Here is a 23,384-nt window from a genome sequence, read left to right on the forward strand (position 1 = left end):
ATGGATGGATTAAAAGCCAGAAGTCTACATCACCATCATCATCAAGCCCTTCCGTGAGAACCCTAAATCCAAAGAGGAATGTTTCATTTATGTTAGGTAGAATGCCCAGAGGGGACTGGGCGGTCCCATGGTCTGGAATCCCTACAGATTTTATTTTTTTCTCCAGCCGTCTGGAGTTTTTTTTTGTTTTTTCTGTCCCCCCTGGCCATTGGAGCGTACTCTTATTCAATGTTAATTAATGTTGATTTATTTTGTTTTCTTATTGTGTCTTTTATTTTTCTATTCTTTATTATGTAAAGCACTTTGAGCTGTTTGTATGAAAATGTGCTATATAAATAAATGTTGTTGTTGTTGTTGTGTTGTATAACAAGGGGCGTTATGCATGGAGGAAAAAGAACACAGCATTCCAAGAAAGACACCTGCTGCCTACAGTAAAATATGGTGGTGGTTCCATCATGCTGTGGGGCTGTGTGGCCAGTGCAGGGACTGGGAATCTTGTCAAAGTTGAGGGACGCAAGGATTCCACTCAGTATCAGCAGATTCTGGAGACCAATGTCCAGGAATCAATGACAAAGCTGAAGCTGCGCCGGGGCTGGATCTTTCAACAAGACAACGACCCAAAACACTGCTCAAAATCCACTAAGGCATTCATGCAGAGGAACAAGTACAACGTTCTGGAATGGCCATCTCAGTCCCAAGACCTGAATATAATTGAAAATCTGTGGTGTGAGTTAGAGAGCTGTCCATGCTCGGAAGCCATCAAACCTGAATGAACTAGAGATGTTTTGTAAAGAGGAATGGTCCAAAATACCTTCAACCACAATCCAGACTCTCATTGGAACCTACAGGAAGCGTTTAGAGGCTGTAATTTCTGCAAAAGGCGGATCTACTAAATATTGATTTCATTCCTTTTTTGTGGTGCCCAAATTTATGTACCTGCCTGATTTTGTTTGAACAATTATTGCACACTTTCTGTAAATCCAATAAACTTCATTTCACTTCTCTAATATCACTGTGTGTGTCTCCTATATAATATATTTAACTGACATTTTTTATCTTATCTATTTTTTGACTATTAACAAGGTTGCCCAAACTTTTGCATCCCACAGTACATGCATGTTCTCCTGTCAGATTTCTTTTAATAAATCCTGTTGTTTATATGGAAAGATGCAACACATATTTTGAGCCTCTTTTTGTGCACATGTTGTAATCAGAACATGTTTAATATGTCACTGTGCTCTGTACAATAAATATTTTATAAATCCACTCATGTACAGCTAATACAAGGCCAGGTTTAGCCCACAGAAGTTCACAATATAAGAACTGCTAGGTAAGCCTTTTAAGACAAGTTAAAGACAAACTGCAAAATGGGCATTATACTATGTCTGTGTGTCAGCATGACATTGGATCTTCTTTTCCTTGTTTAGAATGGCATGATTTACCTAAGTGGGGGCCTGCACATGGACAAAGAGTATAAAGCCTTGGAACATTGCCCGGCCCACCTTGGAAGACGACAAACAGATGGGAGATAACATCATCTGATCCTGAAAATCCTTCCAGTGCAATAATGAAAATGACAGACTGTATACATCAAGCTCCCAGTTTAGAAAGCTTAAAGAAAGCTGTTATTGTGATAACTTACCGTCGTATCACTAAGGGAAGGGTATTGCCTTTTAATATTATATCTGTATAGTTTCAGGTTATGTAATATGCTGTAATTAAAAAAGAACTTATTCCAACAGTGGAGCTAGCACGTATGGAAAAGTTAACTGCTCTCTCCTTTTTCCATGGCATAATAAACATGATACAGTGGACAAATGAGGTTCTCTGAGTGGGAGACATGTAATTTAATATGAACTATAGTGGCAGGTGAGTGCTCAATGATTTTCAGCTCTTGAACACACAGGAGCCCCGTCTCTACAACATAAAGAAAAAAACAAATTCATTTGTGTTGGGGCACGTCACTAGGAATGTCATATTGCAGAACTGGTGCTCACAGGAGTGCAGTGACTGCCACTGACTTGCTAAGATAATGTAAATGAAGTTGATGGAAGTAGCCATGTAGTGTGGCAGGGGCATTATATATATCTTTATGAGAGCTGTGTTTGAGTATTCTAGCTGAAACTATGTTCCTGCAATGACAACAGAAGGCAAAGTATAATACTGTTAAGACTTCCACACTAGATAAGAGATGAAACCAGTTTGCCATGAATAATATTCCTTCCAGAAAACAAAAAAACACAACAAATTGTGTATCGTCCACAACATATTTTCCATTTATAATGGATATATCCTTTTCTTAATATTATCTTGCATAAGAGGCACGATCTATACCAGGACACAGGCTTTTATTTGTGTTCACCCCAATCTAAATACTTGTGTATTAGGTTAACTGGCAATTCTAAGTTGACCTAGTGAGAGCAACTGGATTAGTGTGGTAAACTGAAAGGATGTGTTTTGTGTAAGAATATTTTACATTTATCATGATTGTAATAATTATAATTACAGTATTCTTTCAATAGAAATGTTTTCTGTATTAATGAGACAGAAAAAATATTACACAAAAAATTAAGTGAATGCACAAATTACTTGGCAACCATATTGTATTTGAAAACAAACAAAATGGAAAAACAATTCCATAAAACATTTTTAAAAATACTGCACCACTTTTCAAAACACATCCAACTTATCCATCAATTTAACCATCATAAATACAATACTTTTAGGTCAATGAAGGAGACTGAGTTTAACATTTCAGAATCCACTAGACACCTAGTACCAGAAATTCTTCAACTGACACTACTTTCTATGTTAATAGTACAATTGTGCACAAGAGTTAGATTTGCTAGTGTCGTTTCATCCCACGAGCATGAGGAGAATTTATTGCTTCCCTGCTGTTGTGAAGGTAGTAAGCCACATTTGACCCATCTGGTGAAGACCCAGATGAATCTGTGTCATGGCGCTGCTGCCTACTGCCAGAGGACCGCTGTTCAGTCTCTGCTGATGAATGTCTACCACCCGGCACAGCACCAAATTGCAGCGAATATGATGGATGAAGGGTCCTTTTCTTCCTAAGGAGTTTCAACAAACAAAGAGAGCAGAATGAGAAAGTCTCAGAAAATAAGAAAAGGACAGGTCAGCTTGACATGTTAGTAAAATGCATTCCTATAGGTGGCAAATGGTGCCAATCTCAAACTTGTTAACTTCCAAAATCATTTATGAAAAATTACCAAAATCAACAAATAAAATGTATGCTGTAGTATTTGTTAAGAAACAGGATATTGTATTAATATAGCCATGTTACAATTATTCAATCCCTATATAACACTGTGGTTTTAAAAACTTTCTGCTAGTTTTTATGGCCTAAAGTGGACCTAAAACTTAATTAAGCCTTTGGGAATTCAATAATTATTAAATAGCTTCAAATGTGATGCATACAGTGCTCAGCAAAAATGAGTACACCCCCTTAAAAAGTACAAATTTAATCAGTAGCTCAATGAACAAAAGAACAATTTCCAAAATTTTCACAAGGCTGAGTTTTATTGAACACTTGTTTAACTCCATAACATGAAATTAAGGTAAATAATATAACTTAGATCACAAAATCTTCAGTTTTACTCAAATTGGTTGAAGCAAAAATGAATACACCCTGTAACAAAAACTACTACATCTAGTATTTTGTATGACCACCGTGATTTTTAAGGACAGCACCAAGTCTTCTAGGCATGGAATGAACAAGTTGGCGACATACTGCAACATCTATCTTTTTCCATTCTTCAAGAATAACCTCTTTTAGAGCCTGGATGCTGGATGGAGCGTGATGCTCAACTTGTCGCTTCAGAATTCCCCACAGGTGTTCAATTGGGTTCAGATCAGGAGACATACTTGGCCATTCAACCACCTTCACCCCTGTTCTTCTTCAGAAATGCAACAGTAGCTTTAGATGTGTGTTTTGGATCATTGTCATATTGGAAAAGTGCACGGAGTGATGGCAGCATTTTCTCCTTCAGTACTGAGCAGTACATTGTTGAGTTCATGATACCATCAATGAAATGCAGCTCTCCAACACCAGCAGCACTCATACAGCCCCACATAAGGACCCTGCCACCACCATGTTTTACTGTAGGCACCATGCATTTTTCTTTGAAATCCTCACCTTTACGACGCCATATACAGTTTTGAAACCATTAGTTCCAAAAACAGTGATCTTTGTCTCATCACTCCAGAGTATAGAGTCCCAGTAGTCTTCATCTTTTTTCAGCATGGGCCCTAGCAAATTCTAGGCGTTTTTTTGTGCATGGGCTTTAGGAGAGGCTTCCTTCGTGGACGATACCCATGCATGCCATTCCTCTGCAGTGTGTGCCATATGGTGTCACGGGAAACGGTTACTCCAGTTTGGCTTTCTACTGCTTTAGCTAACAGCAGTGAACTTGCATGCCGATTTTCTTCAACCCTTCTCATCAGAAGACGCTCCTGTCGAGATGTTAACTTCTGTGGATGGCCTGGATGTCTCTGTAAGATGGTTGCACTTCCATCTTTCTTAAATTTCTGGATCACTTTTGCTACAGTATTTTGACTGATATGTAAAGCTTTGCTGATCTTCTTGTAGCCCTCACCTTTTTTGTGTAAAGTAATGATTTCTTTTCTCAGATTTTTTGACATTTCTCTTCCATGTGGAGCCATTGCTGAAAGCATGGAATGGAAAGGGCTTTTCTTTGTTAAGTAATGCCCTTTTATAGTCACCTGTCTGCTGGACACCTCTTAAATGAATCATTAGACTCACCTGTGGTTGAATGCCTGTTAATTATAATTTTGTAGTCTTAAGTGTGGCTTTTCTCCTAAGACTATGATTGGGGTGTACTCATTTTCAACATGGGCTTGAATGAATTGGTTAGGAAAATCACTTTTTTGTGTGTGCAAATTAACAAATCTTGTTTGCAATCAATGGCCCACATTTGTGGGAGTATTTTGTAGTACAGTATCTCATAGAAAATGTTGATAATGAAAGGAAACTAAAGGTTTTCTGACAAATGTAGTGGGGTGTACTCATTTATGCTGATTTATGCCGATATATAAAGCCCAAACGAGGAGTTGAAGGTGAATTGCAATCATGGTTAAGACTAAGGAGGTTTCACAAAAGCTGAGAGAGGAAATTATTTTATTGCACCTAAAGGGCCCTGGGTATAAGATGATCTCCTAAAAATTGAACTTTCCAAAAGACACCACTGGGGGCATAAAAAGGAAACTTAAAAATCATGACACATTGCAAACCTGCCTGGCTGAGAAAGAAAGCCAACAATTTCATCAAGAGTTCTTAAAAACCTAGTCATGAAAACTAAGAAAACCCCCTGTGTTACTGCAAAACATAAAAGCTAATCTGATGAAAACTGGGTCACAGACTCCAAGATGTACTCCACTCTTGACCACAAAGAACATTAAAGTGCGACTAGAATATGCCAGGAGAAATTTGGATAGGCCTGCAGAGTTCCATGGACTAATACAATTAAACTGGAACTATCTTCACACATGGGCCAATAGTATGTCTGGCCAGGCCAGGCTCATTAACAAAAGAATATCATCCCAACAGTCAAGCAAGGGGGTGGATCATTGATGATGTTGGGATGTTTTTCTGTTGCAGGGACCGGCAATCTTGACGGTTTAACTGGCATCATGGATCTCCAGAAATACCTGGCCGTTTTAAAGAGGAACATGATGCCTTCTGTTCAGATATTGAAGTCTGGTGATGACTGGACTTTCCAGCAAGACCATGATCCCAAGCACATCTCCAAGTTAACCAAAGCTTTGTTGAGAACCAGATCCTGGAATGTCATGGAGTGCTCTTCTCAGTTCCCAGATTTAAACCCCATTGAGGGCTTTAAAGAAGGCAGTTGCAGAATGGAAGCCATCAAACATAAATGAGCTGGAGACTTTTACACATGAAGAATCGGCCAAGATTCCAAAAGATAGGTTCAAGAAGCTTGTCAGCACTTGGCAGAAATGGATAATTATAAGTTCAAAATGATAAAGGATGCTATCCAAATGTATTGATTTTTCAAACTTATGTCAAATTATGTTCTCAAAATAACTCTAAAAATGTGTCTATTTTATGTTTTTAATGAGGCTTTTTGTCATATTTTCATTAACCTCAATTCATATCATATCTTTTCTAAATTCAACAGTAAATATACAAACACATATACATACAAACCGGATTCCAAAAAAGTTGGGACACTATACAAATCGTGAATAAAAACTGAATGCAATGACGTGGAGGTGCCAACTTCTAATATTTTATTCAGAATAGAACATAAATTACGGAACAAAAGTTTAAACTGAGAAAATGTATCATTTTAAGGGAAAAATAGGTTGATTCAGAATTTCATGGTGTCAACAAATCCCAAAAAGGTTGGGACAAGGCCATTTTCACCACTGTGTGGCATCTCCCCTTCTTCTTACAACACTCAACAGACGTCTGGGGACCGAGGAGACCAGTTCCTCAAGTTTAGAAATAGGAATGCTCTCCCATTCTTGTCTAATACAGGCCTCTAACTGTTCAATCGTTTTGGGCCTTCTTTGTCGCACCTTCCTCTTTACACTGTGTGCACAATTATTAGGCAAGTGAGTATTTTGACCATATCATTTTTATGCGTATATTCCAACTCCAAGCTGTATTAACTTGAATGCTTATTGGATTTAAGCACGTCAGGTGATGTGTATTTGTGTAATGAGGGAGGGTGTGGCCTAAGGAGATCAACACCCTATATCAAGGTGTGCAGAATTATTAGGCAGCTAGTTTTCCTCGGGCAAAACGGGCCAAAAAAGAGATTTAACTGACTCTGAAAAGTCAAAAATTGTAAAAAGTCTTTCAGAGGGATGCAGCACTTTTGGAATTGCTAAGATATTGGTGTGTGATCACAGAACCATCAAACATTTTGTTGCAAATAGTCAACAGGGTCGCAAGAAACGTGTTGAGAACAAAAGATGCAAATTAGCTGCCAAAGATTTGAGAAGAATCAAACGTGAAGCTACCAGGAACCCATTATCCTCCAGTACTTTCATATTCCAGAGCTGCAACCTACCTGGAGTGCCCAGAAGTACAAGGTGTTCAGTGCTCAAAGACATGGCCAAGGTAAGGAGGGCTGAAACCCAACCACCACTGAACAAGAAACATAAGTTGAAACGTCAAAACTGGGCCAAGAAATATCTGAAGACAGATTTTTTTTCAAAGGTTTTATGGACCGATGAGATGAGAGTGACTCTTGATGGACCAGATGGATGGACCTGTGGATCAGTAATGGCACAGAGCTCCACTCCAACGTGGAGGTGGGGTACTGGTATGAGCTGGTATTTTTAAAGATGAGCTAGTTGGACCTTTTGCATTGAAGATGAACTCAAAATCAACTCCCAAACCTACTGCCAGTTTTTCAAGACACTTTCTTCAAACAGTGATACAGGAAAAGACCATGATTTTTATGCAGGCCAATGCTCCATCACTTGCATCGAAGTTCTCCACTGCGTGGCCAGCCAGTAAAGGCCTTAAAGATGAAGGAATAATGACATGGCCCCCCTTCCTCATCTGACCTAAACCCTATCGAGAACTTGTGGGCACTTCTTAAACGCTAGATTTACGGGGGAGAAAACAATACACCTCTCTGAAGAGTGTCTGGGAGGCTGTAGTCACTGCTCCACAAAAAGCTGATCGTCAACAGATCAAGAAACTGACAGACTACATGAATGGAAAGGCTTATGACTGTTATTGGAAAGAAGGGTGGCTATATTGGTCATTGATTGATTGATTTATTTTTTTTGAAATGTCAGAGATGTTTATTTGTAAATTTTGAGGTGTTTGTTTATTATTCTCACTATAACAGATGAAAATAAACAAGTGAGATGGGAAAATGTTCATTTTTCCTTTAGTTGCATAATAAATCTGCACACTAATAGTTGCCTAATAATTGTGCACATATGTATTCCCCTGATGATGTTCACACTCACATTTCCGTTGTGAAACATTCAGGTTTCAGGTTTATTAACATTTTGGATTGACTGATAGCACTGTGTTTGTTCCATATTAAAATGAATCCTCAAAAATACAACTTGCCTAATAATTGTGCACACAGTGTATGATGCGCCAAATGTTCTCTATTGGTGAAAGATCTGGACTGCAGACTGGCCATTTCAGTACCCGGATCCTTCTCCTACGCAGCCGTGATGTTGTGATTGATGCAGAATGTGGTCTGGCATTATCTTGTTGAAAAATGCAGGGTCTTCCCTGAAAGAGAGGACGTCTGGATGGGAGCATATGTTGTTCTAGAACCTGAATATATTTTTCTGCATTGATGGTGCCTTTCCAGACATGCAAGCTGCCCATGCCACACGCACTCATGCAACCCCATACCATCAGAGATGCAGGCTTCTGAACTGAGCGTTGATAACAACTTGGGTTGTCCTTGTCCTCTTTGGTCCGGATGACATGGCGTCCCAGATTTCCAAAAAGAACTTTGAATCGTGACTTGTCTCACCACAGAACAGTCTTTCATTTTGCCACACTCCATTTTAAATGATCCCTGGCCCAGTGACAACGCCTGAGCTTGTGGATCTTGCTTAGAAATGGCTTCTTCTTTGCACTGTAGAGTTTCAGCTGGCAACGCGGATGGCACGGTGGATTGTGTTCACTGACAATGGTTTCTGGAAGTATTCCTGAGCCCATTCTGTGATTTCCTTTACAGTAGCATTCCTGTTTGTGGTGCAGTGTCGTTTTAAGGGCCCGGAGATCACGGGCATCCATTATGGTTTTACGGCCTTGACCCTTACGCACAGAGATTGTTCCAGATTCTTTGAATCTTCGGATGATGTTATGCACAGTTGATGATGATAGATGCAAAGTCTTTGGAATTTTTCGCTGGGTAACACCTTTCTGATATTGCTCCACTATCTTTCTGCGCAACATTGTGGGAATTGGTGATCCTCTACCCATCTTGGCTTCTGAGAGACACTGCCACTCTGAGAAGCTCTTTTTATACCCAATCATGTTGCCAATTGACCTAATTAGTGTTTATTGGTCTTCCAGCTCTTCGTTATGCTCAAATTTACTTTTTTCCAGCCTCTTATTGCTACTTGTCCCAACTTTTTTGGGATTTGTTGACACCGTGAAATTTTGAATCAACATATTTTTCCTTTAAAATGATACATTTACTCGGATTAAACGTTTGATCTGTCATCTACGTTCTATTACAAATAAAATATTGACATTTGCCATCTCCACATCATTGCATTCAGTTTTTTTTCACAATTTGTTTAGTGTCCCAACTTTTTTGGAATCCGGTTTGTATATCAATTAATCAAACAAATCAATAATTTATTTATAAAGCACTTTAAAACAAAAGAGTTGAGGCCAAAGTGTTGTACAAGGGCAATAACCAATAAATACAAAAAATAATGACAGAAACATACAAAAATTAAAACCGAACAATCAACTCTCAAGGTGAATTAAAAGTTTTGAGACGAGACTTAAAAATCAATAATGACAGAGCCATCCTAATATTTAAAGGTAGCTTGTTCCATAATTTCAGAGCCAGGATGGAAAATTCTTGGTCACCTTTCATTTTTAATCTGGCCATTTGTGTTTTCAGCAAGATTTGGTAGGTGGATCTCACAGACTTAGCAGGAATGTAGGGACTAGGGTGGGGTGATACTCGGTTTTCAAAATCGACAATAAATCTTTTTAAAATATTTGAAACACAATATTATACTTGAAAAAAGTGTCACATTCAAATTAACTGCATTTTATAATTTTGCCACATGGTGGCATTTATGCACTGGAGTTGGCTGTATGCATGGTTGGTCATACGTTAACAGTATAAACATGGACATATCATAGACATCTCACCAGAAAATATTAATCAAAGCTTTACATTTTAAAGTATAATAAAAATGTAAATAAATAGAAGACAGTAATACTACTGCCAAATTAGAAACTTAAAACAGGTTTGACAAGTCTAGCCTTCACACTGTAGCTTTAAAAGTTAGATGAGATAGCTTAATTAAATAACAACTTGTCAGACAAACATTTATAATGAATCATTCATGAGACTATGCATTCTTAGCCAAGAAAACAAGCACATTGACTTACTATGGTTTCAAAAGGGAACACAGAGGAGTAAAAATTTTCCCTGCTGTACCGAAGACACTAGCTGCACAAATGCACACTTTTGTGCTTATTTGGCCATCATGGGGAATAATTTTTAACCGTTTCGTCAACAAATAAGGTGGTCCTCTTTGTCACATATTACAGATTCTTCTGCAAATTTTTTTTTTTATTTCAGCTGTGATACTTTCCTCTGTTAGTATTGCCCATGATGAAACAGGTTCCTTTACTTTTCCACAGCAGACTGCCAAAAGATTTCTGTTTTTTCTGTGGTGACACTGGTTCACGTTTGTCTTCAAATTCAGTTCTGATTGTCACTGTCTGTAGTGACAGAGCATTCAACTCCTGCTGTATTTTACCCCGAGTCTCTAGAAGTTGTGGTTTGCCGCGATTGCACGGATCCAAAAAGGTGGCAATGCACACCATTCCCTGCATTAAGTTTGTTGAGCACACCAGCTTTAATGTCTTGGGTTAATTCGGTCTCCCCCTCTTTGGAAACAAGAATGTCATCTTTAATAAGCTTTAGCACGGGTACTAACAAAGAAACTGTTTCAAAAACTTTGATAAAACATCTGTCAATTCTGTAACAGGTTTAGGGCAGCATTCATTAATAATAAATAATAATACATTTTATTTATATAGCGCCTTTCCAATACTCAAGGCACTTACAGAATATTAGAAAGAATGGCAGGGTATACAGTATATAGCATAGTACAAAGCAAATAAATAAATAAAGAAGATTAAGACAGTAATTCAGAGAAAAGCCAACATAATTTATGGTTTGACACACACACACAGGTTACATGAGTATCTTGAAAGGTAATAAAGTAAGGTAAATCTAAAAGCCTTCCTAAACAGATGAGTTTTGAGTTGTTTTTTAAAAGAATTCATGGAGTCAGCTGATCTAATTAATTTCGGTAGGTCATTCCAGAGTCTGGGCACTATACAGCTGGCCCTGTCACCCATGGAGTGTAGATTAGTATGGGGTACAACAAGATTGCCAGAATCAGAGGATCTTAGTGAGTGGACAGGCACATAGTGATGGAGTAGGTCACTGATGTAGTTTGGCGCAAGGTCGTTTAAAGCTTTGTAGGTTATTAGTAGAATTTTGTATTCAGTTCTGTAAGACACAGGGAGCCAGTGAAGATGAAGCAGGATGGGTGTTAACAGACAACAGAATTGATGGTCTAGCACACACATACAGGTTACATGAGCATCTTGACAGAGAGGTAAACTGAGAGAAGGTGAATGAAGTCAAGTAGAGCTAAAAGTCTTCCTGAACAGATGAGTTTTAAGTTGTTTTTTAAAAGAAATCATGGAGTCAGCTGACCTGATTAATTTCGGTAGGTTATTCCAGAGTCTGTGCGCTATACAGCTGAAGGCCCTGTCACCCATGGAGTGTAGATTAGTGTGGGGCACAACAAGATTGCCAGAATCAGAGGACCTTAGTGAGCGGGCAGGCACATAGTGATGGAGAAGGTCACTGATGTAGTTTGGTGCAAGGTTATTTAAGGCTTTGTAGGTTATTAGTAGGATTTTATATTTGATTCTGTAAGACACAGGGAGCCAGTGAAAACGGAGCAGGATGGGTGTGATGTGCTCGCTGCTGCTGGTTCAAGTAAGGACTCTTGCAGCTGAGTTTTGAATAAGCTGGAGTTGCGGTATAAGATTAGAAGGGGCACCTGCCAACAGCGAGTTACAATAATTTATGCGGGATGTGATAAAAGCATGGACAAGTTTCTCAGCATTAGAAAAGGAGAGAAAGGAACGAACATGGGATATGTTACGGAGGTGAAAGTAAGAAAGTTTCTTAATGTGATTTATGTGGGTGGAGTAAGAAAGGGAGGAATCAAAAATGACACCAAGATTCTTTGCAGTAGAGGCAGGTCTGGTGAGATCACTGGGAAGGAGCTCATTTTATTAAGTTGCATTTTAGTCCCAATTTGCAGGAGTTCAGTTTTGTTACAGTTTAATTTTAAAGAGTTCTGCTCCATCCAGGTTTTAATTTCACTAAGGCAGGTTTTGAGCCGAGAAAGCTCTGATGTAGTTCCACTTTAACATTGAAGTAGAGTTGAGTATCATCTGCATAAAAATGATAGCCCAGTCCATAGCTACGAATAATATGGCCAAGGGGAAGCATATAAATACAGAAGAGAAGAGGGCCGAGAACAGAGCCCTGAGGAACTCCTTGTGTGACTGGCGCTGAGCTGGATTTGCTGTTGCCAAGTCTAAAACTCTTGCCTATCAGTCAGATAGGACTTGAACCACTGGAGGGCAGTGCCAGAGATACCCAGCATGTTCTCCATTCTAGACAGTAGAATATCATGTCTGACAGTGTCAAATGCTGCACTGAGGTCTAATAGAATTAATATGCTGGTTTGTCCAGAGTCTGCTGCCATAAGCAGATCATTGGTTACCCGTAGCAGAGCAGTTTCACAGCTGTGCTGCACCCTGAAGCCAGACTGAAAGGGTTCCATCAAATTATTAGACATTAAGTACTTGGTGAGCTGGGAAGCTACAACACGCTCAAGAGCTTTTGAAAGGAAAGGTAAGTGGGAAATAGGCCGGAAATTGTTAAGATTGTCAGCATCAAGACCAGACTTTTTAACATTGGGGTTACAGAAGCGATTTTAAAAGTTAGCGGCACACAGCCAGTGTCAAGGGATGAGTTTATTATTGTTGTAATAGTCAGGATTATGGCATGAAGGCAGGATTTAAGTAGTGTGCTGGGGATGGGGTCCAGTACACAAGTAGTCGGTCTCATCTTATAAAGCAGGTTATTAACAAATGCAGATGTGACTGGTGAGAACTTAGAGAAGGAGCTGGATGGAGTGGGAAAACAGGGAGAGATATAAACAGATGATGTATTTATGTTAGATGTTCTTAGCAGCAGTTAGGGCTTCTCTCTCATTGACTCTAATACAGTAATATCTTGCCATGTGAGGGGATAAAAGCGCACCTTATGTAAATATGTGCTTTACAAAAGTAACAGCCGTTTTAGGCTAAGTATCCTACTTAGTACCAAGGTACTAAGTACCAAGTAAGTACCAAGTCTACTTATAAATTAAGTAATATTGTAAATGTCCTTTATCAGATGTGAAATACAGAACTTCACAGACTCTTAACTTTGAAGATTTACTGGTGAACAGTAACACTAAAAACAATAAACAATAGCTATTTATGAAGCTCCTATTATTATCGCTATGTGAGACTTAACTTTCTTTCCTTCTAACACAAACTTGTCACTTTTACTCCATCAAAACTGAACAATGAAACAATTTCCAGCTCGGCACTCTTTCCTGTTTATATTTTAATACTAACACACACATAAAGTGAAAACATCAGCGATGATTAAAACTGTAAGAGGTCAAGAGGTCAAACACAACCTTATGGTCATATGTTAAATACAGTTCTAATGTGCAAATTCAAAATTTACCTAGTTTCTGTACTTAATTTAATAATGATTTGAAATGGTTTTATTATCTCCCTGCCAATAAATATTGAAGTAAGAATCAGAACAATATTTCTTTAGGGTTTACTGCTGATTTGAGAATCTAAAACGTCAGCATTAAGACCAAAAAAAAACACTATAAATCAAAGGTTTTTGAACTTTGGATCACTTGTTGTCTGATTCTGGGTTGCCCAGACTAATGATTCACAATTGTAGTTAAAGGGAAAGGGTCGTGCTATGTTTGCAGAGTTCTTTGAGATGGGTCGCAGCAGGTAGTTTAAGCAAACGACAGAGCTCTGCTAAGATCGGCGTCAGTGATTCTTTAAGGGTAAGAATATCTTTTACTGACAGACTGAGGAGATCATTCCTCCCCCACACTATGCGACTCTTCAATTCCATCCGGGGGAGTAAATGCTAACATTACTCAAAGTTATTGTCTGCTTTACATGCATTTTTATTACTATTTAATTTAATATTGTTTTTTGTATCAGTATACTGCTGCTGGATTATGTGAATTTCCCCTTGGGATTAATAAAGTATCTATCTAACACTGTGTTCATGTGGGCATTTAAAAAAGAAAAAAAAAATCACAACATGAAATGAGGCAGCTTTATTTTTATTAAAAGACAGAAAAATGTTCCTGGTCCCATCAGAGCATTTGGGTGAAGATCTAAGTGTCCTGAAGAACTATGTACCTTTTTTGTCTACAAAACAACTATAATCTTATATTCAAGTCAAGTCAAGTCAAGCTGGGGAGCATGTACTGGTACAGTGCATTGCTGCACCCACTACACAACAAAACAACTTGGAATCCCGGTATGCAACCCCCCCAGGCAGACACGCGGCCTATTGCCACCCTCCGGAAATGACCCTCTATTTGCCGCAGCCAGATGTTACATGGGCGACCCCCTTGGCCTGGTCCAGGGGAGCATGCACTGGTACTGGCATTGGCTACTCAGGTCCCCAACAATGAGGATCTTACAAGCTGGATCACCCTCGGGGAAACGCGCCACATGGCTGTAGTGCCGTAACTGACGCTCCCTCACAATGCAGCCTCATTCGGGACTCCATGAGCAACCGACACAAAGTCAAACCAACGATACCCAAGGATTTTCCAGAGTATTCTAAAATACTCTAGTGACAAACTCCTTCTTATTAAACAGTTTGTCCAGTGCAAATGGTCTGACTGGAATATCCTAACAGACACCGGTATTTTGAGGTGCCCGAAAAATATGTACATCGCAGGTCAGGTTGCCGCCACCACTGGGCTGAGAATGAAAAGATCACTGGCAGCATTTGCTCAGGAATACGCTGTCCTACTTATGGCCCTGCAAATAGAAGTGTCTCTGATTATAAAGCAGTACTTTTCACGGTCTCATTACCTCTCCCTTCTCTTACCTGTAAATGACAAATTTCTTAAACCTTAAAAATATCTGTGCCTCTGTTTTAGCTGGATCCATTTCTGATCTTTTACTGTCTTCACCTATTCCATCAACACTAGATAGTCTTGTTGACCCTTGTTAACACAGCCCTTCATTCAGCATTACATAAAAGAGCTCCTTTAAAACAAAAGGAGGTTTCCTTTAAGCGTTCAGCTCCATGGTATAATTCAGAATTGCGATCTATGAAAACAGTTGGCCGACGCCTTGAGAGAATGTCACGTAAGTCTGGCCTTTCCCTGCACATCCAGGCTTTCTCCGACTACCAATGAGCTTACAGAAAAGCACTAACTGCAGCAAAGAACATCCATTATGGCACAATAATAGAAAGTGGCCATGACACCCAAAGGTTTTTATTCTCTGTAGTTAATAAATTACTCCAACCTACATCTGACCCAACTACATCGTCTACTGAAGTCTGTGAGAAATTCCTCCACTCTTTCTGCAACAAAATGAACGATCTAAATAATTCAACTGCATAAATACATCATCTGTTTATATCTTTCCCTGTTTTCCCACTCCATCCAGCTACTTCTCTAAGTTTTCACCAGTCACATCTGCATTTGTTAATGACCTGCTTTGTAAGATGAGGCCGACTACTTATGTACTGGACCCCCCATCCCCACCACACTTCTTAAATCCTGTCTTCATGCCATAATCCCAACTATTACAACAATAATAAACTCATCCCTTGACACTAGCTTTGTGCCGCTTTTACAACCACTTCTTTAACCCCAATGTTAAAAAAGTCTGGTCTTGATGCTGACAATAGAAAGTGGCCAATTTTCGGCCTATTTCCCACTTACCTTTTCTGTCAAAAGTTCTTGAGCGTGTTGTAGTTTCCCAACTCACCAACTACTTAACTTCTAATAATTTGATGGAACCCTTTCAGTTTGGTTTCAGAGCACAGCTCTGCTACGGGTAACCAATGATTTGCTTATGGCAGCAGACTCTGGACAAACCAGCATATTAATTCTATTAGAACTCAGTGCAACATTTGATACTGTCAGACATGACATTCTACTGTCCAGAATGGAGAACATGCTGGGTATCTCTGACACTGCCCTTCAGTGGTTCAAGTTCTATCTGACCAATAGGCTAGAGTTTCTTAGTCTTGGCAACAGCAGGTCCAGTACAGCGCCAGTCATATAAGGGATTCCACAGGGCTCTGTCCTGTATAGATATGCTTCTCTTTGGCTATATTATTCATATCTTTGGACTTGATTATCATTTTTATGCAGATGATACTCAACTCTATTTCAATATTAAAAGTGGAACTTTATCAGAGGTTTCTCAGCTCATAAATTGCCTCAGTGAAACTAAAACCTGGATGGAGCAGGACTCTTTAAAATTAAATTGCAACAAAACCGAACTCCTGCAAATTGGGACTAAAGTGCAACTTAATAAAATGAGCCCCTTCCCAGACAATCTTGGCAGAGAACTCATCAGACCTGCTGCTGCATAGAATCTTGGTGTCATTTTTGATTTCTCCCTTTCTTATTCTGCCTACATAAATCACATTAAGAAACTTTCTTACTTTCACCTTTGTAACATATCACGTGTTTGCTCCTTCCTCTCCTTTTCTAACGCTGAGAAACTTGTCCATGCTTTTATCACATCCCGCATCGATTACTGTAATTCCCTACTGGCAGGTGCCACTGCTAATCTTATATCACAGCTCCAGCTTATTCAAAACTCGGCTGCAAGAGTCCTTACACGGACCAGCAGCAGTGAGCACATAACACCCATCCTGATCCATCTTCACTGGCTCCCTGTGTCTTACAGAACTGAATACAAAATTCTACTAATAACCTACAAAGCTTTAAACGACCTTGCGCCAAACTACATCAGTGACCTACTCCATCACTATGTGCCTGTCCACTCGCTAAGATCATCTGATTCTGGCAATCTTGTTGTACCCCACACTAATTTACACTCCATGGGTGACAGGGCCAGCTGTATAGTGCCCAGACTCTGGAATGACCTACCGAAATTAATTAGATCAGCTGACTCCATGAATTCTTTTAAAAAACAACTCAAAACTAATCTGTTCAGGAAGGCTTTTAGATTTACCTTAGAGTTTACCTCTATTTCAAGATACTCATGTAACCTGTGTGTGTGTGTGTGTGTGCCAAACCATCAATTATGTTGGCTTTTCTCTGAATTACTATCTTACTCTTCTTTATTTATTTATTTGGTTTAGTGCAATGCTATATACTGTATACCCTGCCGTTCTTTCTTAAACTGTGTGAAGTGCCTTGAGCATTGGAAAGGCGCTATATAAATATTATATATTATTTCCCTTTCCAGATAGGGACAGGTCCTGTTTTCCACTCAGTTGGGATAATACCAGTTTCCCAAATGGAAGCAAAGATTGTTTGCAATGTTGCAATGCCAGTATGACAGCCTTACCACCAGCCTGGAGAAGTTCACCCTGATACTACAGATCTCTGCAGCCTTTCCTCCCCTCAGCTCGTTCACCACCTGTGCAATCTCAGTGAGATTGGGTGGTTCACAGCTAATTGGGGGATCAGCCTCAAAAACCATGGATCCAGAGATATCCCACGTCCTAGCTGGAGGATCAGCTTTGAACAACTGCTCAAAGTAGCTAACCCAGCGATCACAACTGCAGTGTCATCCGCAAGGCCCATTCCATCAGCCACCTTGACAGCAACTCTCCGAGGATCAGATTCAGATGTGAGTAATGCTTTGATTCCTCTGTAAGCAGGACATAAGGCGCTAGACCACAGATGGTGTGTCACTTGCTCACAGGTTCCTCTAAAAAAAGCCTCTTTATCTGCCCTTAGAGCCCTCGCAGCTGTCCTTCTCAGTTCCAAGTACAGACCAGAGTTGCCATTGAGCTGTGCGCTGTGACTCCTTTCAATGATATCCAGGGTGCCCTGCGATAGATGAAACGACTCCTTCTAGGAACACTGGTAACACCAACACAACCCTCAGCAACCTCCAGGGTTTTGTCACAGAAGGTCTCCCACATCACATTAAGATTGGCAGCTGCACCCAAATCTGCAAGTTCCTCACACAAACTGTGTGCAAACTCATTAGAAACAGCCTAGTCTTGGAGTCTGGCCAAGTCCAGGCTCATTTTCCTTATATTAAATACCACTAAATTATTAAAAAGAAACTATGCTTTCACTCTGGTCAGAGCAGAGACAAAGAGTTAAATTTCTTGTGAAAGATGGTCTTACAAGCTTCTTATACTACTAACCACCATTGTAATAAAAGGATTAAAAAAAGTGCATTATGTGCTAACCCCTCCTGTCAGATAGAGTTGACCACCACACTTAAACCCGAGTTGAAACGTATTTAGTCACTATTGCCATTATGTTGTACAATTTGGAAGCAAAATATTCAGTTTCAATAATTTAAATTAAGTGTTTCAATGAAGTAAAACACAATGTATGAAATCTGTCAAATTTGGGAAAAATATACTGTATGTCACAGGAGTGAGTGGAAACTCTGCAAACACCATGACACTGCTAATTTTTTTACTTGAAAAGAGTGCGACTACCCTACCATTTGTAAGTGTTGCAATATTAAACTTGTTTAATAGAAGCGACATGGCCAACAGGTTAAATAACTGAACCTTTAATTATTTCATCAGTGTATATGTTATGTTCCTGTCCTTACTTGACTCTTCTTTTTTCCTTTGTGAAACTCAGTGAAATGAACAAATCTGAAAACTGTCGATGCTCCAGCTATTTCAGTTAGGTAAAAAAATACTATAAACTCACTTGAAATGGCATTGCAAATACAAAGTACACAACCACCATAAATTTTAACATCTGGAAAGGGGGAACATGCATTGTGGAATATACTGGATGGAGTGACTGAGAAATGTGTGAAGAATGCATCGGTGGCTCACTCCCACCGTTTTAACAGTTGCAGCAGACCTGATCATGAATACAAATGAGAGAGTAAATGGTGGGCTTTCTTTGTAAGGACAGATGTAAAATGGTGTTTGTCTATAAATGAGACACCTTTCAGTAGAAAAAAAAAACAAAACACAATCTGAGTACAGCTACATTTAAATGCTTGTATGAAATTGCATATACACAATTGCATGCACAAAGAAAACCAGAATATTCTTGTTTTGGCATACACTATCAGGTCTTCTGTGTCTGTGAAAAAGCAACTGATATTGACTCTGCATCTCATATGCTCTATATCAGTCACTAGGCATACATTTTCATAATTGCACCATGCAGTAATGTTGGTACCCATTCACACAGCAAAAGGCAGGTGAAGACCATGGAACTAGTGAACTGACTTGTTAAGCCTTTCACGGGCAACATGAGAAAAGTCACTGCTGACCAGTGCTTTAAGTTGGCCATACTAGCACTTCTCTTTTAAGAGACAAGAAGTACTGCCAGTTAATGTATGCGTACCAGCAATCAGCACACTCAGATATCCAAGAGGGAAAACATCCGCCCACTGCTTAATACTGGGCGAACATTGTCAGGTCAGATGAGACCAAAATTGAACTATTTGGATGTCATTGCACACACCATGTTTGGAGGAGAAATGGCACTGCACATCACCCCAAAAACACCATACCAACAGTGAAGTTTGGAGGTGGGAACATCATGGTGTGGGGCTGTTTTTTAGCTTATGGTACTGGCAGATTTCATATGAATGAAGGAATGATGAATGTAGAAATGTACTGGGACATTCTTGATAAGAATCTGTTGCTATCTACCAGGATGCTGAAAATGAAATGAGGGTGGACATTTCAGTAAGACAATGATCCCAAACACATAGCCAAAGAAACTCTCAATTGGTTTCAGAGAAAGAAAATAAAACTGCTAGAATAGCCCAGTCAGTCACCCGACTTGAATCCAATTAAAAATCCATGGAAAGAACTGAAGATAAGAGTTTATAGAAGAGGCCCCTGGAATCTTCAAGATCTGAAGACAGTTTGTGTGGTTAGGGAAGAATGGGCCAAAATCACACCGGAGCAATGCATAAGACTAGTTTCTCCATATAGGAGGTGTCTTAAAGCGGTCATTACCAACAAAGGGTTTTCTACTAAGTATTAAATTTCATTAAATGTGTTCAACACTTATTCCCAGTGTCATTCCACTTTATTACACAAATTATTTTAATAAATTTTGACTTGATAAACGAGTGATGTCTTGCAATACGAGTAGTATAGATACACTTTGTCTGCTGAGCGTCATGTGATCACAACTGTGCTGATGGTTCTTCTCTCTCTCTCCTTATCTCTCTTGCTCGCGCACAGCGTCTCTCTCTCGCACAGCGTGTCTCTCTCTCTCTCTGGCAATCGTCTCCTATTCTCCGTCTGAGTCTGTGTGTCTCACTCATATAGCCAACATCCGTATGAGCGTATACCGTTTAATACAGCATTGTGACTGTGTGTGTGTGCTGTTAAGTGCGAGTCCCCATCTTGCGCCCCAAAACACGAAGCTGAGTCTCAGTACTTTAACAACACCAGCCTTATTCAGCTTGAAACAGCAACAGCGCTGTTATTTATTGTAGCGGGATCTTTATAATGTTCCTTGTATCACCCATGCTTATAGCATGTCCGCGATCTTTTTGGATGCGCTTATACGACGAACTGCTACAGCGCTGGGAGACTGCGATTGCTTTGGGACACTCTTCTGCGTGTCGTCCCGTTGGGTGGAATCCCACATGAGTTTAGAAACTCACTCACACCAGCCATGATTCTTTTTAAAGGTAAAGTGCAGGTTAATTTGTTTTATGTATTTTTACTTTATATTTTGTATTAATCATTTTTTTATGAATAGTTTTGGGTTGTGGAACGAATCATCCGAGTTTCCATTATTTCTTATGGGGAAATTCGCTTTGATATACGAGTGCTTTAGATTGCGAGCACGTTTCCGGAACGAATTATGCTCATAAACCGAGGTTCCACTGTATATATTTCTACTCCATTTTACACCGAAAAACTGTGACATTATACATAAGAACATATATACTTTTTTTTAGCACAGTGGACTTATGACAGCAATCTATTCACCCCAAGAAAAACTGAAGGCAATTAAGTAAGGAGTTCTGCAAAATAGATAGATGTCAAATGGAGTGCAGATTATTTTACCCTGCATGCATGTGAAACATTGTTTATCCAGAAAATCATCACATATTGGTAAAATATTTAACAATACTAGGTAAATCTATAACACTCATCTTCTGGAGAGTTAAAAACAGAAACACAGGACATCATACCTATTTATGTTGTCCGACTCGGAATCAGAGGAAGAAAACTGTTTACTTTGGTGCTTCTTTTTCTTTCTCTTCTCCTTTTTGTGCTTTTTTCCTTTCTTGCTTCTTTTTTTACTTTCCAAAACACTGATCAATAAAAATAAGAATTTGGTCAAGGCAAGTTAAAGGTAGATGCACAATTTAAAAAACTAAAAATAAAACATTTTTTTGACTGGTGATAATTTGGTTGACAGCTTGGTCATGTATCCAACTGGCAAAATCACTATATGAAAAAAAATATTTCTCTATACCTGCTCTGATACAATACATAAACAAATTAAAGGACAATTAATGAGGATAAAGAAAATATACACTTGATGCATAAAAGCCATGTATTTTAGTACCACACTATAAATATTCACACATAAAACAATCCTTTTGTAACCACTTATCCTTTACTGTGTCATCTTTCCTAATCCCTATTAGGAAAAGTACTGTATATACGTTAATGTAGTTTTTATAATTATTACTTTGTCTTAATTGTGGTATTGTATTGAAGCATGCTTTATTGTTAAAATGTTATGAAAAAACAGCCTTCCTATAAGATGGTGTTGCTGGTAAAGGACTTTTACATGGGATCCGCATTCATACATTTTGTCTTTTTAAAATGTGCAGGAAGTCACATACAAAATCTGGATAAAAAAAAAGCTTTGTAAGATGCATTGAGAAATAGACCTGGCCCTTGCTGCTTCTCCTTCAACCTACCCTATGTCACAGTGTGCATAAGATTAACTCCCTAGTAAAAATAAATGGTTTAATGAAAATTGATTAACCAACTCTTGAATTTGCCATGGGACAAGGCCTCCTGGGTTTACCATCCCACTCTGCTTCACTGGAGAAAACAACACTGCACCCATTACATATAAACATAGAGAAATAACTATTATTCCCGAGATTTTTTTTCTCTTGTGTCATAAATTGCAATGATCCAAGAATTTTACGTAGTTTATTTATGTTAGAAGACTCCAGTGCTAACAACAAGCAACCTTTTTGGGTCAAACTTCTATATTTTAATGTAAACTAAGCAAGCACACAGAAAAGAACACTCCACATAATCAACTCTATATAAGAAAAATATATACAACATCTTTGCTATAAATATTAATTTGCTTGTGTTTTCTTTTTGAATAACAGGTACAAATAAGAAGTTATTTAGCTAAGCCAACAGATGACCAGCTAATTCAGAAGTCTCAAACTCAGTTACATGAGGGTGACCATTTTCGCTCTAACAAGTTTCTTAACTACAGTCAGCTCCTACTGTTAGTGAAACTTGAGATTTAATCATATGGCTTGTAAGGGTTTTCATTCTGCATCACCATAACATGTTTTGTGTACCAGAGCAGAAATACTTCTGATACCTTCTTTTTTTCTCCTTTTCATACATTTTGAAACAGTTATTGTAGGATGGGCACATGGGTGTCAATGAGACCAAGTTAGCTGTTGATTTGCTTTGCATTTCATATTGTTTGCCCACTGGTTGAGGGGAAAAAAACACAAATTAGCTCTAAAAATATGTATGTTGTAGTAGGGGCAATAATTGGTTTATAATCAAGAAAGAGGCTGGAATCAAACACTACAGCCTTCTAGGGTTTGAGATTGACAACAATGGTGTAGTTCATTAGACCTATGACATCTATAATAGACAGTGGACCACATCCTTTAATCTATTTATTTGTTTGACACCAGAATCCCTGAAGCCAGTGAAAATATCTGTAATGCCGGGTCGCCTTAATTTTACACACACCTCCTCATTACTATGTTAGTTGTGCACTGGCATTACGAATATTTTCACAAACTTCAGGGATTCTAGTGTTAAAGAATGCTGTTAACTGGAGTTTTAGTTTTCCGGTCTTCTGTCGTCAATTGACCATATATCAATTATGTTAATAGACTGCTGATTGTCATGATTAATTGTTAATCATGAGTGATTTTTTCCTGTGTGTCTGATGTAATTTATGCTTTCTTGAAAGTAAATGAATAGACTGAAGTAATCCTAATTTATTTATAATATTGCAGTATTGCAAAGTTTTAACATGGGGTTGTGACGTGTTGGGCCTGGGAGTTCATCACGACTGTTAAGCCTTAA

The 23,384-nt window shown here is 38.8% G+C and overlaps 1 long non-coding RNA gene across 1 annotated transcript; it reads right to left on the reverse strand.

Annotated features, from left to right (window-relative positions):
* Positions 1 to 2,568: 2,568 nt before the first annotated feature.
* Positions 2,569 to 22,385, reverse strand: LOC120529464. The gene is made up of 2 exons (XR_005633752.1): positions 21,263 to 22,385; positions 2,569 to 3,071 (listed from the first exon to the last, which is right to left on the reverse strand). It is a non-coding gene; the product is annotated as an uncharacterized LOC120529464 (long non-coding RNA).
* Positions 22,386 to 23,384: the final 999 nt, after the last annotated feature.

Source organism: Polypterus senegalus, chromosome 5 (genome assembly GCF_016835505.1).
Source record: "Polypterus senegalus isolate Bchr_013 chromosome 5, ASM1683550v1, whole genome shotgun sequence".
In the NCBI taxonomy this organism is placed as follows: Eukaryota; Metazoa; Chordata; class Cladistia; order Polypteriformes; family Polypteridae; genus Polypterus; species Polypterus senegalus.